Source organism: Lycium barbarum, chromosome 1, assembly GCF_019175385.1.
Source record: "Lycium barbarum isolate Lr01 chromosome 1, ASM1917538v2, whole genome shotgun sequence".
NCBI lineage: Eukaryota > Viridiplantae > Streptophyta > Magnoliopsida > Solanales > Solanaceae > Lycium > Lycium barbarum.
The window spans coordinates 122,555,702-122,576,306 of NC_083337.1; positions in this window are offsets into that span (position 1 = coordinate 122,555,702).

Here is a 20,605-nt window from a genome sequence, read left to right on the forward strand (position 1 = left end):
TTTTTCTATGCTTCTATGAAAGCAAGATATTCAGCATAAGTGATTTGTTTCTGGCTATTACCAGAAGTTTCTGCAATATTATCGGCTATTAGCCTTTTGTTACCCATTTGGGCAAGAACAGTGCCTCTGCCCGTTCCTTTTTGTCCTTTTCCCCTTCCTCTATTAGAGGGAGGTGTCAATGTGGGTTTCATCCTGCAAATGAGAAAATGACAGTTATGAACTTAAATATTCTCGAGTAAGAAAATCAGGGAGACTATTATCTGATCCTTTTTTATAATGAATTTCAAAATCAAATGGTGCTAAAAGAGCTTGCCATCTAGCAAACATTTGTTTGGAAACATCATGTTTGCAATCTTTATTAAACATAAATTTGGCTGCTTGGCAGTAAGTTTTTATCAAAAACTTTTGATTATATAAATCACCTAAAAATTTAAGAACACATTTAACTATAGCAAGAATTTCTTTTGGTACAGTAGCATAGTTCTTTTGACTATTTTTCCATTTGCCATAATAAAACTGGACTAAATAATCTTGTTTATCAATTGGAGAAAGCTGTTTGAGTATTCCTCCATAGCCAATATCAGAGGCATCAGTTTCAATAATTTTTTGCCAGTTAGGATTGACTAAAGTAAGACAAGGAAGATTATTAACTTTCCCCTTGATTTTTTGAACTGCTTGCGTGTGAGTACCAGTCCAAGGTTTTGGAATCTTTTTTAATCTATAAAATAGATGTATCCTTTGCTAGATCTTTATAAAATGGTGAAATATAATTTAAACTTCCAAGAAATCTTTGGAGTTGGGTTTTATCAGTAATAATATCAGGAAATTTAGAAGCAAATTCTATACTTCTATTAATAGGAATAATTTTTCCTTTTGCAATGTTATGACCTAAAACTCTGACCTTTGTTTGAAAAAGTGACATTTTTTGTTTAGATATAACCAAACCATTTTGAATAATGATTTTCTTGAATATATCAAGATGTTTAAAATGCATTTCAATAGTATTTGAAATACTAAAATATCATCGATATAAACAATGATGAAATTACTATAATCCATAAAAATATCATTCATAATTTTTTGAAATTCTGAAGGGGCATTCTTCAGCCCAAAGGCATAACATTCCATTCAAATTGTCCGATTGGAACATTAAAAGCAGTTTTATATTTATCTGCTTCAGCTATTTGTATTTTCCAATAACCTGGTTTTAAATCAAATTTAGAAAATATAATCGCATTATGAAGGCGATCTAATAAATCCTTTTTATTAGGAATTGGATATCGAATCCATTTTAAAACCTTATTAAGGGGTTTATAATTTATCACCAATCTTGGAACTCCTCGTTCCTGTTCAACATGTTTATTAACAAAAAAAAGTTGTGCATGACCATGGAGATTTCGAAGATCTTATAAGACCTATCTATAAAAGAGAAGAAATCTCATTTTTGCATAATTCCAAATATTCGGAATTCATTTGACATGGTATTGCTTTACTAGGAATATTATTTTCAGAAAAAGATTCTTCATATGGAAGAGTGACAATATGTCTTTGCCTGTCCCAAAAAGCATTAGGATGGCCACTACAAATTTGTAGAGAAAATTGATTTTTTGTAAACTCAATTTTTTCTTGTAATTTAGGATTTTGTAAGATATCTTCAATTTGAAGAGTATAAATTTCCTGTTTGAGAAAATTGATTTGTTGATGTTTATTCATCAACCTATCTTTTATTTCATTTAAAATCCTTGAAAAAGGTTCAGTTATAAACTCGAATTTAATGGGTTTGTCATCATAGGTTCCTATAAAACCTTTATCATCCATCCATTGAATAGGAAATAATTTATGGATGAATGGAGTTCCCAAAATAACTTGATTTGCAATAATTTTTACCAATACAATGTTTTCAGGAATACAAACTTTGTCTTGGCAAATATAAGCTTTTGGTAATTTATAAGTAATACCCATTTTTTGGCCACTAGTAGACCATAAACTATGAGTGGTTTTTAGAAAATATTTCGAAGGAATTAATCCTTCTTGAATACAACTTAAATCTGCTCCGCTGTCAACTAGAGCAGTAAACTCTTTTTTGAAATTGTAATCAATTAAAAGTGTAATTTTTATAAAAAAAATTTAAAAGAAGTAATGATATCCAATTTTGTCAAAAAACCGAAACTGGGATTACCACTACCTTCTCCTTCTTTCGTAGTAACAGTCTCTACAGCGTTATCAACTGGTAGGTCCTCTACAGTATTACAAACTGGTGTATCTATGATTTGTTTTCCTTTTCCCTCAAGTTGCGAGACTCTATAATCTAGAGTAGTCTGGTGTCTCCTAAGGGTGGAAATATTTTGCTTGAGGTTATGAACCTCCCTTTCTAGATCTTGGGTGGTTGCCGGTGTACTTATGATATTCCAGCGTTCTTGGAGGAGTTGCTTAACTACAGCCATAGTATAAGGTCCTGTAGGTTCTCTAATTTCTACAGCAGTTGGTTCTTCTTGGGGCTGCTGTTTTGAACCTATTTGGTCTATGATTTGGGACCTAAGGTTTGGATACTTAATATATTTAAGGAGGTCAACAAGGTTATTACCATCTAGAACATGAAGACTACCCTCACTAAACTGAGAAATAAGTTTATAAAACTCACCGTCTTCCTTCGTTTTGACACAAGGTTGCCCTATTCGGCATAGTTGACATTCATCATCTGAACTGGTTGAGATATAACTCGCTTCATCTAACACCCTAATATCTTCATTTGAAGAGCGGTTGGAAGAACTATCACTCTCCTTACCAGAATCATCCTCTGGTTCTGGGTCTGAATTTAACAAAATCTTATATAAAGATTCTCTAAGGTCATCTTCTATGTTAACGGCTTTGATCTTTTTCTTAACCTTACAATTCTTATAAAAATGACCTACTCTTCCACACTTATAACAGGCTTTTGGGTTTTTGGATTTAATAAAATCCTTCCTTTCCTTGAAAGTCTTTTCGCGCCTAGCTTTTTTCTGCAAGCGCTTCTCCTTCCATTGTTGGAAGTCTCTATACTTCTTTTTATGCCTATGAGGCTTCTTAGAAGATTGTGGAACGTCCATACCAAACTATCCACAAAATTCTCCTAATTGTAGTCTTTCATTAAGACCATGGCGCTTGATTTGCTGGTTAAGCCTAATTTCACTACATAAGCCTAATCCTAAGCCTAATCCTGCATACAAGTACTAATTAGGTTACCATAAGTATAAGAATCATAATTAACTTCTATCCCCTTTCATGAGAGTTTTTCTAACTCTTTCTGCAAAAAGAGGAGGGAGTCCATCTATAAATTTTGACTTCCAGTGAGAGTCATTACTCTCTGGTAATTCCATGACCCTGCAAAGGAAAACATCCTTATACCATCTAAATGAGGTTAGGGTTTTACATCTAAGATTTTGAAGCATGGTACGAATAGATTCACTATTATCTGACCATCTTCCCGAAAAATGTTCAACTACATTAATAACCAGTGTATAAACTGCATTAGCTACAGGTGCTTCATGACAAAGCTCTTGCTTAACAGCAGTCAAAATTGAATGACGTTGTGTAGGAGTTAAATAATTATCCCACCAATAATAATAATAATAATAATAATAATAACAATAGTAATTATTATTATTATTATTATTATTATTATTATTATTATTACTATTACTATTACTAATGTTTATTAGTACTATTATTATTGTTATTACTATTACTATTCTTCTTCTTCTTCTTCTTCTTCTTCTTCTTCTTCTTCTTATTATTATTCTTATTATTATTATTATTATTATTATTATTATTATTATTATTATTATTATTATTATTATTATTATTATTATTATTAAACACATCAGGATCGCGCTGCCGCATGATGTCATCTAGGTAACAACACTTTTACTAGGTTACTAACCCTGGCGTTCGGGTTGTTCCTACCAGAACAAGTCCAGCAAACGCCCTAAATGCCATCCCTCGGCTAAGCGGGCTAACAACAGGACCACCGTCTGGTCATGAACAGTCCGCCTGGGTCAGTCTCTACCTAACCTTGAACATCATGTTTTGGCTTCGATCATGATGCATTAAAGCATTATTATCATGATCTCAGTAGTCTAGTGTGACGTAATTCAACGGAGTATTTAGCCTATAAGGCTAGACATGAACTCAATTATAAATAAAGAAACTAAAAGGAAAATAAAAATTATACCTTATGGATGAAGGTTGTGCTCAACAGAGAAGGAGTTTATATGAACAAGCTTTTTTTTATTTATAAGAAAATGTTTACAAGGAGAGAGTGGGAGAGAGCTCGTGCATGGGGGATCCAAGACTTTCCTTCTTCCTAAGAAGAATGATCCTTATATAACGGATCATGAGTACTAAACAAAAAAATCAAAAGTAAATGGCCGACAACACCATGGCCAGATAAAAAGTAAAAGTAAAGTAAAAAGCAAAAGCGGCCAAAGGTAGCCGTAAAAACATAATATTACAACACTAATAATTAAAGCTGCTTTATAAAAGCAGATTCCTCTTTTATTAAAGTAGCCGCCTAGTGGCGGGTCCCACCAATTATTTCATCGGTTTCTTGCCCTTGTCTTTTGTAGAGCTGGAAGATTCTTCCGTCTAGCCAATGAATTGGGCCACAAATTGTGAAAAGTACTCAGCATTATCTGGATTTTGAGATTCTCGTGCTAAGACTTGAGTATTATGGTCTTTTTCTTCTTCTTCATCACCATTATCAGTGGTATGACCAACAGATACCATTAATGTATCAGAAATAGCTTCCATATTAAGATGATGCATTAAATTAGATTTAAATTCCTCCACGTATGTGGCTATAAGCTGTTCTGGAGGAATTGTTCCTTTCTTTATCTGGATTTTTCGAGCAATGTGCTCAAAGGGACTAGGAACCTCCTTTTGTCTGGAGTTAATTGAGTCCTTATACTGTGCAATGGTAGTTATAATTTGATTTATTAAATCTTGTCCTGGGATAGTTCCATCTTTTGATTTTTGAATCAATTTTCTCCAGAATTTTGTATAAAAAATCCTGTTTAAGCAAGGCATATTTTGTGGAGTATAATCCACTTCAACTGACCATTTCATAATCCATAGAATCGAAAATTCAATGAAGAAATACATATTAGAAATTTCTTCAGAGAAAGTAATATTATTTTCCAAATCTATAATTTTTGGAGAAACATCAACCCATTCAGTATATAAACTTTTGAAGGGTTCTGACAGAGATTTCACAGTTGGACCATAATGGATCAACCATTGATAAAACCAATTAGGAATGCCCTGTTTATAAACATTGGCACAGATTTTTATAAACCATGAGTGTTTCCTATTATGATTCTCATACAGAAAGGCTTTATTAAAGCTTTCAACATAATCCCAATAATTAAATTTAACTGGGACTTTCTGTTCTGGGCGGATATAATCCCTATCCTTTAATGGACTTATTCCCCATTCATTTGGAGAAAAGATCTTTTTTATAATAATTTTTGAAAAGTTATAAACTTTTTTGGTATTAGCAGGATAAAAATTCTGGAATTTAGCTGACTCTGTATATGAAAGGATCATTTCATAATTCATCTGATATTTATAAGTCGGAGTATCATATGACACTTTATCAAAATACCTTTGCATTATTTTCCAAGGTTCATCCTTCCATTGGAGATCATCATTCGGAAGGAGAATTATTAACTCTCGATGAGTATTTTCTTCGTATGAATCAGTGTCTTCATTATCATCAACTACGAGAGCACTGGAATATGATGGAGGCATATTATCCCTTTTTTTCTATGCTTCTATGAAAGCAAGATATTCAGCATAAGTGATTTGTTTCTGGCTATTACCAGAAGTTTCTGCAATATTATCGGCTATTAGCCTTTTGTTACCCATTTGGGCAAGAACAGTGCCTCTGCCCGTTCCTTTTTGTCCTCTTCCCCTTCCTCTATTACAGGGAGGTGGGTCTCATCCTGCAAATGAGAAAGTGACAGTTATGAACTTAAATATTCTCGAGTAAGAAAATCTGGGAGACTATTATCGGATCCCTTTTTATAATGAATTTCAAAATCAAATGGTGCTAAAAGAGCTTGCCATCTGGCAAAGATTTGTTTAGAAACATTATGTTTGCAATCTTTATTAAACATAAATTTAGCTGCTTGACAGTCAGTTTTTGTTAAAAACTTTTGATTATATAAATCACCTTGAAATTTAAGAACACATTTAACTATAGCAAGAATTTCTTTTGCTATAGTAGCATAGTTCTTCTGACTATTATTCCATTTGCCAGAATAAAACTGGACTAAATATTCTTGCTTATCAATTGGAGAAAGCTGTTTAAGTATTCCTCTATAGCCAATATCAGAGGCATCAGTTTCAATAATATTTTACTAGTTAGGATTGGCTAAAGTAAGACAAGGGAGATTATTAACTTTCCCCTTGATTTTTTGAACTGCTTACGTGTGAGCATCAGTCCATGGTTTAGGAATCTTCTTTAGTCTATCATATAAAATAGATGTATCTTTTGCTAGATTTTCATAAAATGGTGAAATATAATTTAAACTTCTAAGAAATCTTTGGAGTTGAGTTTTATCAGTAATAATATCAGGAAATTTAGAAGCGAATTCAATACTTCAATTAATAGGAATAATTTTTCCCTTTTCAATATTGTGACCTAAAAATATGACCTTGGTTTGAAAAAGACACATTTTTGGTTTAGATATAACCAAACCATTTTGAATAATGATTTTCTTGAATATATCAAGATGTTTAAAATGCATTTCGATAGTATTTGAAAATACTAAAATATCATCGATATAAACAATGATGAAACTATAATCCATAAAAATATCATTCATAATTTTTTGAAAATTTTAAGGGGCATTCTTCAGCCCAAAAGGCATAACATTCCATTCAAATTGACCAATTGGAACATTAAAAGCAGTTTTATATTTATCTGCTTCAACAATTTGGATTTGCCAATAACCAGATTTTAAATCAAATTTAGAAAATATAATCGCATTATGAAGACGATCTAATAAATACTTTTTATTAGGAATTGGAGATCGAATCCATTTTAAAACCTTATTAAGGGGTTTATAATTTATCACCAATCTTGGAACTCCTCGTTCCTGTTCAGCATGTTTATTAACATAAAATGCTATCCATGACCATGGAGATTTCGAAGATCTTATAAGACCTTTTTGTAAAAGAGAAGAAATGTCATTTTTGCATAATTCCAAATACTCAGAATTCATTTGACATGGTCTCGCTTTAGTAGGAATATTATTTTTCAGAAAAAGATTCTTCATATGGAAGAGTGACAATATGTCTTTTCCTGTCCCAAAAAGCATTAGGATGGTCATTACAAATTTGTAGAGAAAATTGATTTTTTATGAACTCAATTTTTTCCTGTAATTTCGGATTTTGTAAAATATCCTCAATTTGAAGAGTATAAATTTCCTGTTTGAGAAAATTGATTTGTTGATGTTTATTCATCAACCTATCTTTTATTTCATTTAAAATACTTGAAAAAGGTTCAGGTATAAACTGGAATTTAATTGATTTTTCTTCATAGGTTCCTATAAAACCTTTATCATCCATCCATTGAATAGGAAATAATTTATGGATGAATGAAGTCCCTAAAATAACTTGATTTGAAATATTTTTTATCAGTACAAAGTTTTCAGGAATACAAACTTTGTGTTGGCAAATATAAGCTTTAGGTAATTTATAAGTAATACCCATTTTTTGGCCACTAGCAGACCGTAAACTATGAGTATTTTTTTGAAAATATTTTGAAGGAATTAACCCTTCTTGAATACAACTTAAATCAGCTCTGCCATCAACTAGAGCAGTAAATTCCTTTTTGAAATTATAATCAATTAAAAGAGTAATTTTTATAAAAAATTTGAAAGAAGTAATAATATCCAATTTTGTCAAAAAAGTGGAACTGGTATTACCACTACTTCCTTCTCCTCCCTCCGTATTAACAGTTTCTAAGGTGTTATTAACTGGTAGGTCTTCTACAGTATAAACTGGTGTTTCTATAACTTGTTTTCCTTTTCCCTCGAGTTGCGAGACCCTTTGATCTAGAGTAGTTTGGTGTCTCCTAAGGGTCAAAATTTCTTGTTTGAGATTATGAACCTCTCTTTCTAAATCTTGAGTGGTTGCCGGTGTACTTATGATATTCCTGCGTTCTTGGAGGAGTTGTTTGACTCCAGACATAGTACAAGGTCCTGTAGGTTCTCTAATTTCTACAGCAGTTGGTTCTTCTTTGGGCTGCTGTTTTGAACCTATTTGGTCTATGATTTGGGACCAAAGATTGGATCCTTAATATGTTTAAGGAGGTCAACGAGGTTATTACCATCTAAAACATGTATACTAGTTTCACTAAACTGGTACATGAGTTTATAAATCTCATCATCTTCCTTGGATTTAACACAAGGTTTCCCTATTTGGCATGGTTGACACTCATTGTCTGAACTCGAGGAGATATAACTATCTTCGTCTAATACCCTAATATCTTTATTTGAAGAGGGGTTGGAAGAACTATCACTCTCCTTGCCAGAATCATCCTCTGGTTTTGGGTCTGAATTTAACAAAATCTTATATAAAGATTCTCTAAGGTCATCATCTATGCTAAGGGCTTTAATCTTTTCCTTAACCTTACAATTCTTATAAAAATGACCTACTCTGCCACACTTATAACAGGCTTTTGGGTTTTTGGATTTAATAAAATCCTTTCTTTCTTTGAAAGTCTTTTTGCGCTTAGCTTTTTTCTGCGAGCGCTTTTCCTTCCATTGTTGGAAGTCTTTATGCTTTTTCTTATGCCTATGAGGCTTCTTAGAAGATTGTGGAATATCCATACCAAACTGTCCACAAATTTCTCCTAATCCTTCCTGCAAACAAGTACCAATTAGTTTACCATAAGTATAAGAATTATAATCAATACTTCTTTCCCCTTTCCTAAGAGTTTTTCTAACTCTTTCTGCAAAAAGAGGAGGGAGTCCATCTATAAATTTGGACTTCCAGTGAGAGTCATTACTCTCTGGTAACTCCATGACCCTGCAAAGGAAAACATCTTTACACCACCTAAATGAGGTTAGGATCTTACATCTAAGATTTTGAAGCATGGTACGAATAGATTCATTATTATCCGTCCATCTTCCTGAAAAATGTTCAACAATATTAATAACTAGTGTATGAACTATATTAGCAACAGGTGCCTGATTATTCCTGTTACACCTCTCATTTTCATATGTTGAGTTTCGCTGAATGCTAATTGTCCTAGTCTTGGGAAGTAGGATAAATTTTTTCGAGGTCATGGGGATAGACATGTCCATCTTGGGTATATAATGGAGAAAAACCATGTTTAGTAAGCTTCGGGAAGGTTTAAGACTCGTCGGATCATCGTAGTTAAGTTTCAGAGAAAGTGGGCAAAAATATTGCATTCTGGCGCATTTTGCAGCGCAACATGCGTCCAACAAACACGACATGCGGCCACGCAGTTGCGCAGCAAAGTGTGCTAGTGAAATTTTGAGGTTGTGCATGGCTTGCGACACAACATGCGTTTAGCAAAGCACGCTTTGCGTCTAGCAAGTGTGTCGCATGTTGTGTCGGTCCAGAATTTTCTGGACCACTTTAAATAGACCCAACTCGACCAAAAATCATATTTTTCACCATTCTTGGTCAACAAAACCTCTAGGATTGTTATACACCGTATATTCATACGTCGAATTATCCGCAAGCAAATCGACTCAAGTTAAAGGCAGAATCATTTTCGGACAAAAAGTAGAAACTTTTAATTTTCAATTTTAATTAGAACACAAATTGTTTATAAATTTTATTTAGTGTAAAAATATTATTGGAAATTAGGGACTAATTAATTATGATTGGATTATTAAGCAAGAATTAGTGATTAATTAAATTAATTAATTTATTTTTTTAAAAGTGGGCCCCACCGAATTTGTTAAAAAAAAAGAGAAAGAAAAGAATTTGGGTGAGTCACCATGGAGGCCACGTGTAGGACTAGGGAGATTCACATAAATAGTTAAGTAATGACTAAGTAGGAGGATTCATCTTCATTTTTCAAAATTATAGTTTAAGAAAGGGAAAAAAAACTTAACCATGGCAGCCATGGCTGTTGGAAAAAATATTTGTTCCTTGTTGTGATAAATTTTCAAGTGTAGTACAAATTCAAGGAGGTGATAGCAACATTGGATTTTAAGTTGGAGAAGAAGAAATTGCGAAATTGGAGCAAGTAAGAGTACAAATTCCTCCGAGAAAATTAAGGTAAGATTTTCTTGCTTTATGATGTAATTGTGTTAATAGTATTGTAATGGAATTATTAGAATTGGATTGGATGAAATTAGAATTAAGAAAATGCATGAAATCGGTGTTATAGGAAATTGTGGGCTGAAATGAATTTAGAGAAGTTGTTGGGTTGTTGGAATTGTTATGGGCTGAATAGTAACAATTTTATATGTATATCGTTGTTGTTGGTATTTCTGTGTTAATAGGGGAATACTTGGAAATTCGGGTTAGGCGAATATATAGGGGAAATGCTGCCCGATTTTCGTTAAGCCCTTAACTAATGAAAAACCCTAAACGAGAATGTATAAGTTAAAGAATAAATTCTATAAGCGATGGCCTACGGATTTACGAACTAGAAAATATAGTTACTAACGATAACGTTACTCTTATATTAAATAGGCTAAAAGAGCGACGAGGCGAACGGATTTACGAATAGTCGTTAACAGGTATGTAAAGTTGTCCCTTCTTTCTTTTGGCATGTCTTAGATTTAAGTGATGAATGATATGAACTTTGGGGTAATCCTATTCATAAGTCTTGAGTGTGATTCATGATTCTTATTCACTTCTTGATGTTAGAACTCTTAAGTGATTGAGCTCCCCTCTTTAGTTTCCTATACGATGGATAATAGTCGATATATATAAGCTCCTATTCTGTTCCGAAGGGAACACCCATAAGGTGCCAGTTGAGTTGTGTATATGGTTTTACTAATGATTTCGAGGAAATTAGTTTTATACTAAAGGAAACATAAAGTTTAATTTTCAAAACCACTCCGAAGGGGGTGCGAGAGTTTACTATTTCATTTCATTTACGATTTATGTTTACATTCCATAGCATCATCTCTTTGTATGGGTATTTGTGGATTAAGTTGTGTTGACATGGTTGTGATATTAAGCCGGAAGCGGCTGCCCAAAGGGGCCATCATTATTAAGCCGGAAGCGGCTGCCCGAAGGGGCCATCATTATTAAGCCGGAAGCGGCTGCCCGAAGGGGCCATCATTATTATGCCGGAAGCGGCCATCCGAAGGGACTATTGTGATACTAGCTGGAAGCGGCCGTCTGAAGGGACTATTGTGTTATTAGCCGGAAGCGCCTACGGGTAGGATATTCTATATTTATATTGTGTGTGCTAGAATTTGTGTAAGGGACCATATGACATGGTTTAAAATGTTGTTCCAGGCTACTCCCGGGTTGCTCTCTAAACTTGCTTACTGTTACGCTTTTCCTTGTTCTATGATTCAGTACTGCTTTATATACTCAGTACATATTTTGTACTGACCCCCTTTCTTCGGGGGGCTGCGTTTCATGCCCGCAGGTACAGATAGTCGGTTTGGTGACCCTACAGCATAGGACTTCTACTTAGCTGTTTTGGAGAGCTCCGTTGTTCCGGAGTCTAGACTTTTGGTACAGATCTTATGATGTGTACGTATATGTTTATCCAGGGGTACGGCGGCCCTGTCCCGTCATATTTCGCCATTCGTACTCTTAGAGGTCTGTAGACATATGCGTGGGTTGTGTATGAGTTCTGTTCAGCTATGTCTATACGATGTGTTGTGGTATGATGTTCGTCTATAGTGGCAACCTTGTCGGCTTGCATATGATATTGATATGTGATGGCGGCCTTGTCGGCTTGCGTATTATTTCATGATATGATTAGTTGTGACTCCTCAGGAGACAGTTGATCTGAAATATATATATATATGACGATGTTACGAACTTTGGAGTTCCTTTATAAGCTTCCGTATTGTCGTAGTTTCAGTTTGATTATTTTTAACAGGTTCATGTACGGTGTCCAGGTCGGGCACCAGTCACAGCCTACTGGGTTGGGTCGTGACAAGAATACTCTCTAACATTCATCCACAAGAAAATTCAAGGGAAATCCATGATCAATAACACCAAATCCATGAACCCAAGTGTATGAAACCTAGCCAAAGTCCATCTAATCAAGAAAAGCCCAAGGAAGGTGAAGTAGGGTTTTGGTGCTAGAGGAGAAACTCCACTCAAGACTTGTTCAACCATCATCTAAGGTAAGTTTCATGCCTATACCATGTTGTTTAAAGTGTTGGAAGGTTAAGATACTTGAATTGTAGAAAGACCTAGCAAATGGGTCATAAATGAGTGAATTGTGCTATGGTTGGATGGTAGTTGGATTGAATCATGAATGTTGACGTGTTGTGATTATGAATATGTTATAAATGACATTTAGACCATGAGATAAGTGTTATATATGAGAAAATGCGATAATGAGCTATAAGTATAAATGTGGAGAAATTGGAGAGAAGTGGTGAATTGTGGTTAATGCATGTAAATGATGATTGTTGATTTCAATATTGTGGATGTTATTGTGAGCGTTTGGGAGTTGATATTGAATACGGGAAAAGTAGTATAAACAAAGGAAACGCTGCTCGATTTTCTCTAGAAATAGTAGGACAATCTTATGATCGATTAACTAACGTTAGTGCGAATTCCCTCTTGAAGGTAAAGACGCGACATTGAAGGAGAACAAGCGAACGCTAGTGTATGTAAGGTTTATCCCTTCCTTCAAAGGCATGAATCCTTCCATGTTACAATGCTTATGAGTCCGTAAACAAACTAAATGACATACGGATATGCTAATGATGATAACGAGTAATAGCATAGCGATCCGATAGTTCATGATATGATGATGCTATAGCGTTAGTGATGTCGTTATTGTTAACACTCACCTGATGCACTATTTCCTTCAAGGTGAGGTAGAATACTCGTAAATCCTCATAATATGATCGGGGGTTCACGACCTTACATCACCCAGACATAGTTGTGGTTGTCTTCAAAGCCTAATGTATGCTCCTAGTGATGAATATAAAATAATGCTAATCCATGATATGTCCATAAGATAATCAATAATGCTATTTATAATATGCCTATGTTATGTATGGAAATTGTTGAGCTATGATGAGATTATGATACTTTCATGAGATGTGTAATATTGATGGGTAATGATTGATTTTGTAATGATGAGATTCCACCGCGCAACGATGGCCGGGCATGTCACCGCGAAGGCGGGCTGCATACGATTCCACCGTGCCTAGATGGCCGGGCATGTCACCGCTAAGGCGGGCTGCGATGTTACACCAAGCCTAGAGGGCCGGGCATGATCACCACTAGTGGGCGACATATGATGGTTACCCGGACGCGGGTTAACGATGGGGATTATGATGTGATGATTTATGTGATATGAGGACATATGTATCGCGAGTATGTAAAATATGATATATGTAAAGAATGTAATTGCCTTTGACATTTGTGCAGGTTATATCTTTATCTCACGACTCATGATCCTTCGATTGTATTTATTTCATTTTTGCCTTACATACTCAGTACAATGTTCGTACAGACGTCCGTTTTCTTTGGACGTTGTGTTCATGCCCACATGTAGATAGGGAGGCGAGTTTGAGCCAGACTCGTAGGAGCTGATAGCTGATTGAAAACACTCTTTTGTTCCGGAGGTGCTTGATTATTCTTTTGTGTATATTTTTATATTTGGGGCTCGACGGGGTCCTGTCCCGTCTATGTGTTTTGTACTCCAGTGGAGGCTCGTAGATACACGATGCGGGTTATGCGGTCTCACGAGGTTACTATTATGTATATGTGTGCACCTGTTATTTTGATAGCCTAAAGGCTTATGTATATAAAGGTATTATGTTATGAAATGGAAAGTGATTTCGTATAACTTGAGAATCAATTTGATAAAAGAGCAGTTAATGAACATGATGGGTAGTAGGGCGAGCGGTGCTCGGTGGTTATCCCCGGGTACCCGTCGCGATCCCTAGCTGGGTCGTGACAAAAGTGGTATTCGAGCAGTTTGGTCTTAGGATGTGTCTACGAGCCGTGTCTAGTAGAGTCTTGTTTATGGAGTGTTGCGCGCCACATCAATAAACAAGAGGCTACAGGGCATTTAGGAAATATGGTCATCTTTCTTCTATGAGATCGTGCGATAGAGCCATGTATAAGATTTTATCCTCTCTAATAGTGTGTGTTTATTTCAGAATGCCGCCAAAAGGAAAAGCTACAGCTTCCCAGAAGGGCAAGACTATGACAAAGAGGCGGGTAGAAAGAGAGCCGCCAATGAATGTGGAAGAGGGCGAGTCACAAAATGAGGCCCCATCTAGTACTTCATCCACCCCCGCCTAATGTAGAAGAACAAGGAGGAGCTTCAGCTCCAATTCCTCCACCGGCTGCTTCGGGTCAACAAATGACCAAAGCTGTTCAGTTATTGACACAATTGGTTGCCGCGCAGGAAGAACGACAAAATGTGGGTTCAAGTGACCGGGCAGCAAGTACCAAAGCCCGTGATTTTATGAGTCTGAATCCTCCGGAGTTCTTCGGGTCAAAGCCGGAGGAAGACCAATAAGGTTTCATTAATGAAATGTTGAGGACATTGAAAATTGTCCATGCCTCCGAAACTGAATCCGTGGAGTTGGCATCTTACAGACTCCGGGATGTGGCAGTTTTATGGTACAACAATTGGGTATTATCAAGAGGAGAGAATGCGCCTCCTCCGGTTTGGCAAGAGTTTGTAGATGCTTTTATTCGTCACTATTTGCCACCCGAGGTCCGCCGAGCTAGAGCGGATAGATTTCTAAATTTGAGGCAAGGAAATATGAGTGCCCGTGAGTATAGCATGCAATTTAATGCTTTGGCTAGATATGCTTCGACTATGGTGGCCGACATGGGAGATCGGGTACACAGATTTGTGAGTGGTTTGGGGCCACATTTATTCAGAGATTGTTTGACAGCTTCCTTGAAAGACGGGATGGACATTTCTCGAATACAGGCCCATGCTCAGAATTTGGAAGGGCGATAACAACAACAAAGAGGTGACCGTGATGTCGACATGAGGAAAAGTAAGAGGGCCAGATCTATGGGAGCAGGTAGTGATTATAGAGGGGGATCGAGGCAGACTTATTCCCGACATTCAAGCCAGTCAGTGACTAGTTCGCCTCCACGATTTGCAGATAGAAGATTTGATCACTCTTTTCCTTCGGGACAAGGTCAGAGCTCGAGAGCTTCGGGTTCTCAGTTTGGGGGTGATTACAGTCAGAGGAGACCCCCTAGTTCCACGATGTTGCCGGTGCCGGAAATTACACTCAGGGCCATGTCGTCAGGACACGGATGCTTGTTATGTTTGCGGGCAGACTGGGCATTTGATGCGAGATTGTCCCTCGCGGTATGGTAGAGGTTGGGTTTAGCTGACAGGCTCAGCAGCTGGTTCTTTATCAGTACGCCCGGTAGGGCAGACTCCCCAGATGAAAACATGCCGAGGTAGAGGCCGAGGGGCAGCATCTACTTCAGGTTCAACTCAGCCCCGTGTATATGCTTTAGCCGGGCAAGAGGATCTTGAGTCCTCCCCGAATATGGTTACAGGTACATTGTCTATATTCTCCCATGATGTGTATGCATTGATAGATCAGGGTTCTACTTTCTCTTATATTACTCCATATGTTGCTAGTTGTATTGGGGTGAAACCTGAGTCAATCAAACCCTTTGAGGTATCTACTCCCCCTTTGAGGTATCTACTCCTATTGGTGATCCCGTGATAGCGAGACAAGTGTATAAAAATTGTGTAGTTGTGATATGTGATGGCCAGACCAAAGCTGATTTGATTGAGCAAGAAATGTTAGATTTAATGTGATTATGGGCATGGATTGGTTGGCATCGTGTTATGCTAATGTCGATTGCCGAACGAAAGTGGTTCGATTCTAATTTCCGGGAGAGCCCGTGCTTGAATGGAAGGGTAAAGCCGCATCTCTGAAGGGTAAGCTTATTTCCTACCTTAAGGCAAGAAAGATGATAGCCAAAGGCTATATTTATCATCTAGTTCGGGTTCATGACACCGAGGCAAAGTCGCCAACATTCCAATCAGTTCCGGTAGTGAATGAATTTCCGGATGTATTCGCAGATGTACTTCCAGGTCTTCCCCCAGAAAGAGAGATTAATTTCGCCATTGATGTGTTGCCGGACACCAAGCCTATCTCTATTCCTCCTTATCGAATGGCTCCGGCAGAATTGAAAGAGTTAAAAGCACAGTTGAAAGATTTGCTTAAAAAGGGGTTTGATAGACCTAGTTCATCACCGTGGGGAGCACCAGTCTTGTTCGTGAGAAATAAAGAAGGATCCCTACGGATGTGCATCGATTATAGGCAGTTGAAGAAAGTGACGATAAAGAACAAATATCCTCTCCCAAGGATTGATGACTTATTCGATCAACTACAGGGTGCCAAGTGGTTTTCTAAAATAGACTTGAAGTCGGGTTATCATCAAGTGAGGGTTAGAGAGGAAGATATTCCCAAGACAGCTTTTAGAACAAGATATGGCCACTATGAATTCCGGGTGGTGTCGTTTGGGTTGACTAATGCTCCGGCAGTCTTCATGAATTTGATGAATAATGTATTCAGGCCTCTCTTGGATCTATTTGTGATAGTATTCATTGATGATATTCTGGTGTACTCTCGCACAAAATCGGAACATGCAGATCATTTGCGAATTGTTCTTGGCATTCTTCGAGCCAGGGAATTATATGCAGAATTTTCAAAGTGCGAGTTTTGGCTAAATTCTGTAACATTTCTGGGCCATGTTATTTTAGATGATTGCATCCGAGTCGACACTCAGAAAATTGAAGCTGTGAAGACTTGGCCAAGGCCTACGACGCCTATGGAAGTTCGTAGTTTTTTGGGATTGGCAGGTTATTATAGAAGATTCGTAGAAGGCTTCTCATCTATTTCTGCCCCATTAACGAAGCTAACCCAGAACTCAGCCAAATTTTTATGGAATGATGCTTGTGAACGCAGCTTCGAAGAGTTGAAGGACAGATTAACCTCAGCTCCGGTTTTAACACTTCCAGAAGGGTCAGATGGTTATGTTGAGTATTATGACACTTCCGGTGTTGGATTAGCATGTGTATTGATGCAATATGGTAGAGTTATTGCATATGCTTCGAGGAAGCTGCGGAAACATGAAAAGAACAATCTAACACATGATCTTGAATTAGCTGCGGTTATTCATGCATTGAAAATGTGGAGACATTACTTGTATGGAGTGCATGTCGATATCTATACAGATCATAAGAGTTTTCAGTATATTTTCAAACAAAAGGAGTTAAATCTGTGGCAGAGGCGGTGGTTAGAGCTATTGAAAGACTATGATGTGAATATTTTGTATCACCCCGGAAAGGCGAATGTGGTAGCCGATGCGCTTAGCCGCCGATCAATGGGCACTCTATATGGAGTCCCTCCCGAAAGGAAAAAGATGGTTCAAAAACTTCATCAATTGGCTAATCTTGGAGTACGTGTAATTGATTCGGCCGATGCAGGGATTAGTATTAATAATCCCACAATTTCGTCCGTGGATATGGAAGTAAGAGAACGACAATATGCAGTTCCTCAATTGTGCCACTACAGAAACACATCTCACGGGAAAGAAAAGTCTCTGTTTGAAGTTTCTATGGATGGGATTCTTAGATACCAAGGCAGGCTATGTGTGCCGAATGTGGCGGAATTGCACCGACGAATTCTAGGAGAAGCACATTGTTCCTAGTATTCTATTCACCCAGGTGCAACCAAGATGTATTATGATCTTAAGATGATATATTGGTGGGACGGCATGAAGAGGGCCATAGCAGAATTTGTAGCACAGTGCCCAAATTGCCAACAAGTAAAAGTTGAACATCAGAAGCCAGGAGGCTTATTGCAAGAAATGGAAATTCCTACATGGAAATGGGAAGTAATTAATATGGATTTCTTAGTGGGATTACCTCGTTCCCGTGGCAAGTATGATTCTATATGGGTTATCGTGGATAGATTGACAAAAGCAGCCCATTTTCTCCCAGTTAGGGCTACATACTCCGCAGAAGATTATGCGAGGTTATATCGCAAGGAAATTGTGCGACTCCATGGCATTCCATTATCTATTATTACAGATAGAGGATCACAGTTTATAGCCAAGTTTTGGAAGTCCTTTCAAGAAGGTCTAGGCACTCAAGTGAAGCTCAGCACAACATATCACCCGCAGACCGATGGACAAGCCGAGCGCACCATTCCGACCGTAGAAGATATGATACGGGCGTGTGTGTTGGATTTCGGTGGTAGTTGGGATGACCATTTGCCGCTAATTGAATTTGCATAAAACAATAGCTACCATTCTAGTATACAAATGGCTCCATATGAAGCATTATATGGAAGGAAGTGTAGATCCCTGATTGGATGGTTCGAAACAGGAGAAGTACAATTGATAGGTCCTAAGTTGATTCAACAAGCAGTGGAAAAAGTCAAAGTGATCCGAGATCGGTTGTTGACAGCCCAAAGTCGCCAAAAGTCTTATGCGGACAACCGCCGACGAGACTTGAAATTTCAAATTAATGATTTGGTATTTTTGAAAGTGTCGCCAATGAAAGGGGTGATGAGATTTGGCAAGAGAGGTAAGCTAAGTCCTAGATATATTGGACCCTATAAAATTATCCGCAAGGTGGGTCATGTAGCCTACGAATTAGATTTGCCTTCGGAGCTTGAATCAGTCCATCCAGTCTTCCACGTTTCGATGCTCCGCAAATGTATTGGGGATCCCATGAAGATTGTTCAGATAGATGATGTGCAGGTAACAGAAAAGCTAACCTATGAAGAAGTGCCTATTGCCATCCTAGATAAGCAAGTGCGAAAGCTCCGAAATAAATAGGTAACATCAGTCAAAGTCTTGTGGCGAAACAACCCCCAGGAGAGATTTAAGATGAAATGCCAACAATATAAGGTATGTACGCTTACTTTTCATGCTTTTGGGTCGTATGTGGCCATAGATATGTTGGTATTATGTTGTGGCCCTGTGAGGCAGTGATATTATGGGTTGTTCTAACAGGTTGGTAGTGCCATATTATAGGGAAAACTCTGGCAAAATTTTCGTAGAATCCCGAGTGTTTAACATTCGAGGACGAATGTTCCAAAAGGGGGAAGAATGTTACACCTCTCATTTTCATATGTTGAGTTTCGCCGAATGCTATTTGTCCAAGTCTTGGGAAGTAGGATAAATTTTTTTCGAGGTCATGGGGATAAACATGTCCATCTTGGGTATATAATGAAGAAAAACCATGTTGAATAAGCTTCGTGAAGGTTTAAGACTCGTCGGATCATCGGAGTTAGGTTTCGGAGAAAGTTGGCAAAAATATCGCATTCTGGCGCACTTTGCGGCGCAACATGCGTCCAGCAAACACGACATGCGGCCACGCAGTTGCGCAGCAAAGTGTGCCAGTGAAATATTGAGGTTCTGCATGGCTTGCGACACAACATGCGTTTAGCAAACCACGCTTTGCGTCTAGCAAAGTGTGCCGCATGTTGTATCGGTCCAGAATTTTTTGGACCACTTTAAATAGACCCACATCGACCAAAATCATATTTTTCACCATTCATGGTCAACAAAACCTCTAGAATACTCTCTAACATTCAACCACAAGAAACTTCAAGGGAAATCCATGATCAATAACACCAAATCCATGAACCCAAGTGTATGAAACCTAGCCAAAGTCCATCTAATCATGAAAAGCCCAAAGAAGGTGAAGTAGGGTTTTGGTGCTAGAGGAGAAACTCTACTCAAGACTTGTTCAACCATCATCTAAGGTAAGTTTCATGCGTATACCATGTTGTTTAAGGTGTTGGAAGGTTAAGATACTTGAATTGTAGAAAGACCTAGCAAATGGGTCATAAATGAGTGAATTGTGCTATGGTTGGATGTTGTTGGATTGAATCATGAATGTTGACATGTTGTGATTATGAATATGTTATAAATGACATTTAGACCATGAGATAAGTGTTATATATGAGAAAATGCGATAATGAGCTATAAGTTTAAATGAGGAGAAATTTGAGAGAAATGGTGAATTGTGGTTAATGCATGTAAATGATGATTGTTGATTTCAATATTGTGGATGTTATTGTGAGCGTTTGGGAGTTGATATTGAATACGGGAAAACTAGTATAAACAAAGGAAACGCTGCCCGATTTTCTCTAGAAATAGTAGAGCATTCTTATGATCGATTAACTAACGTTAGTGCGAATTCCGTCTTGAAGGTAAAGATGCGACATTGAAGGAGAACAAGCGAACGCTAGATAGATTAAACGATAAAAGCTAAGTAAGGTTTATCCCTTCCTTCAAAGGCATGAATCCTTCAAGTTTTCCATGATCCTTCCATGTGACAATGCTTATGACTCCGTAAACAAACTAAATTACATACGGATATGCTAATGATGATAACGAGTAATAG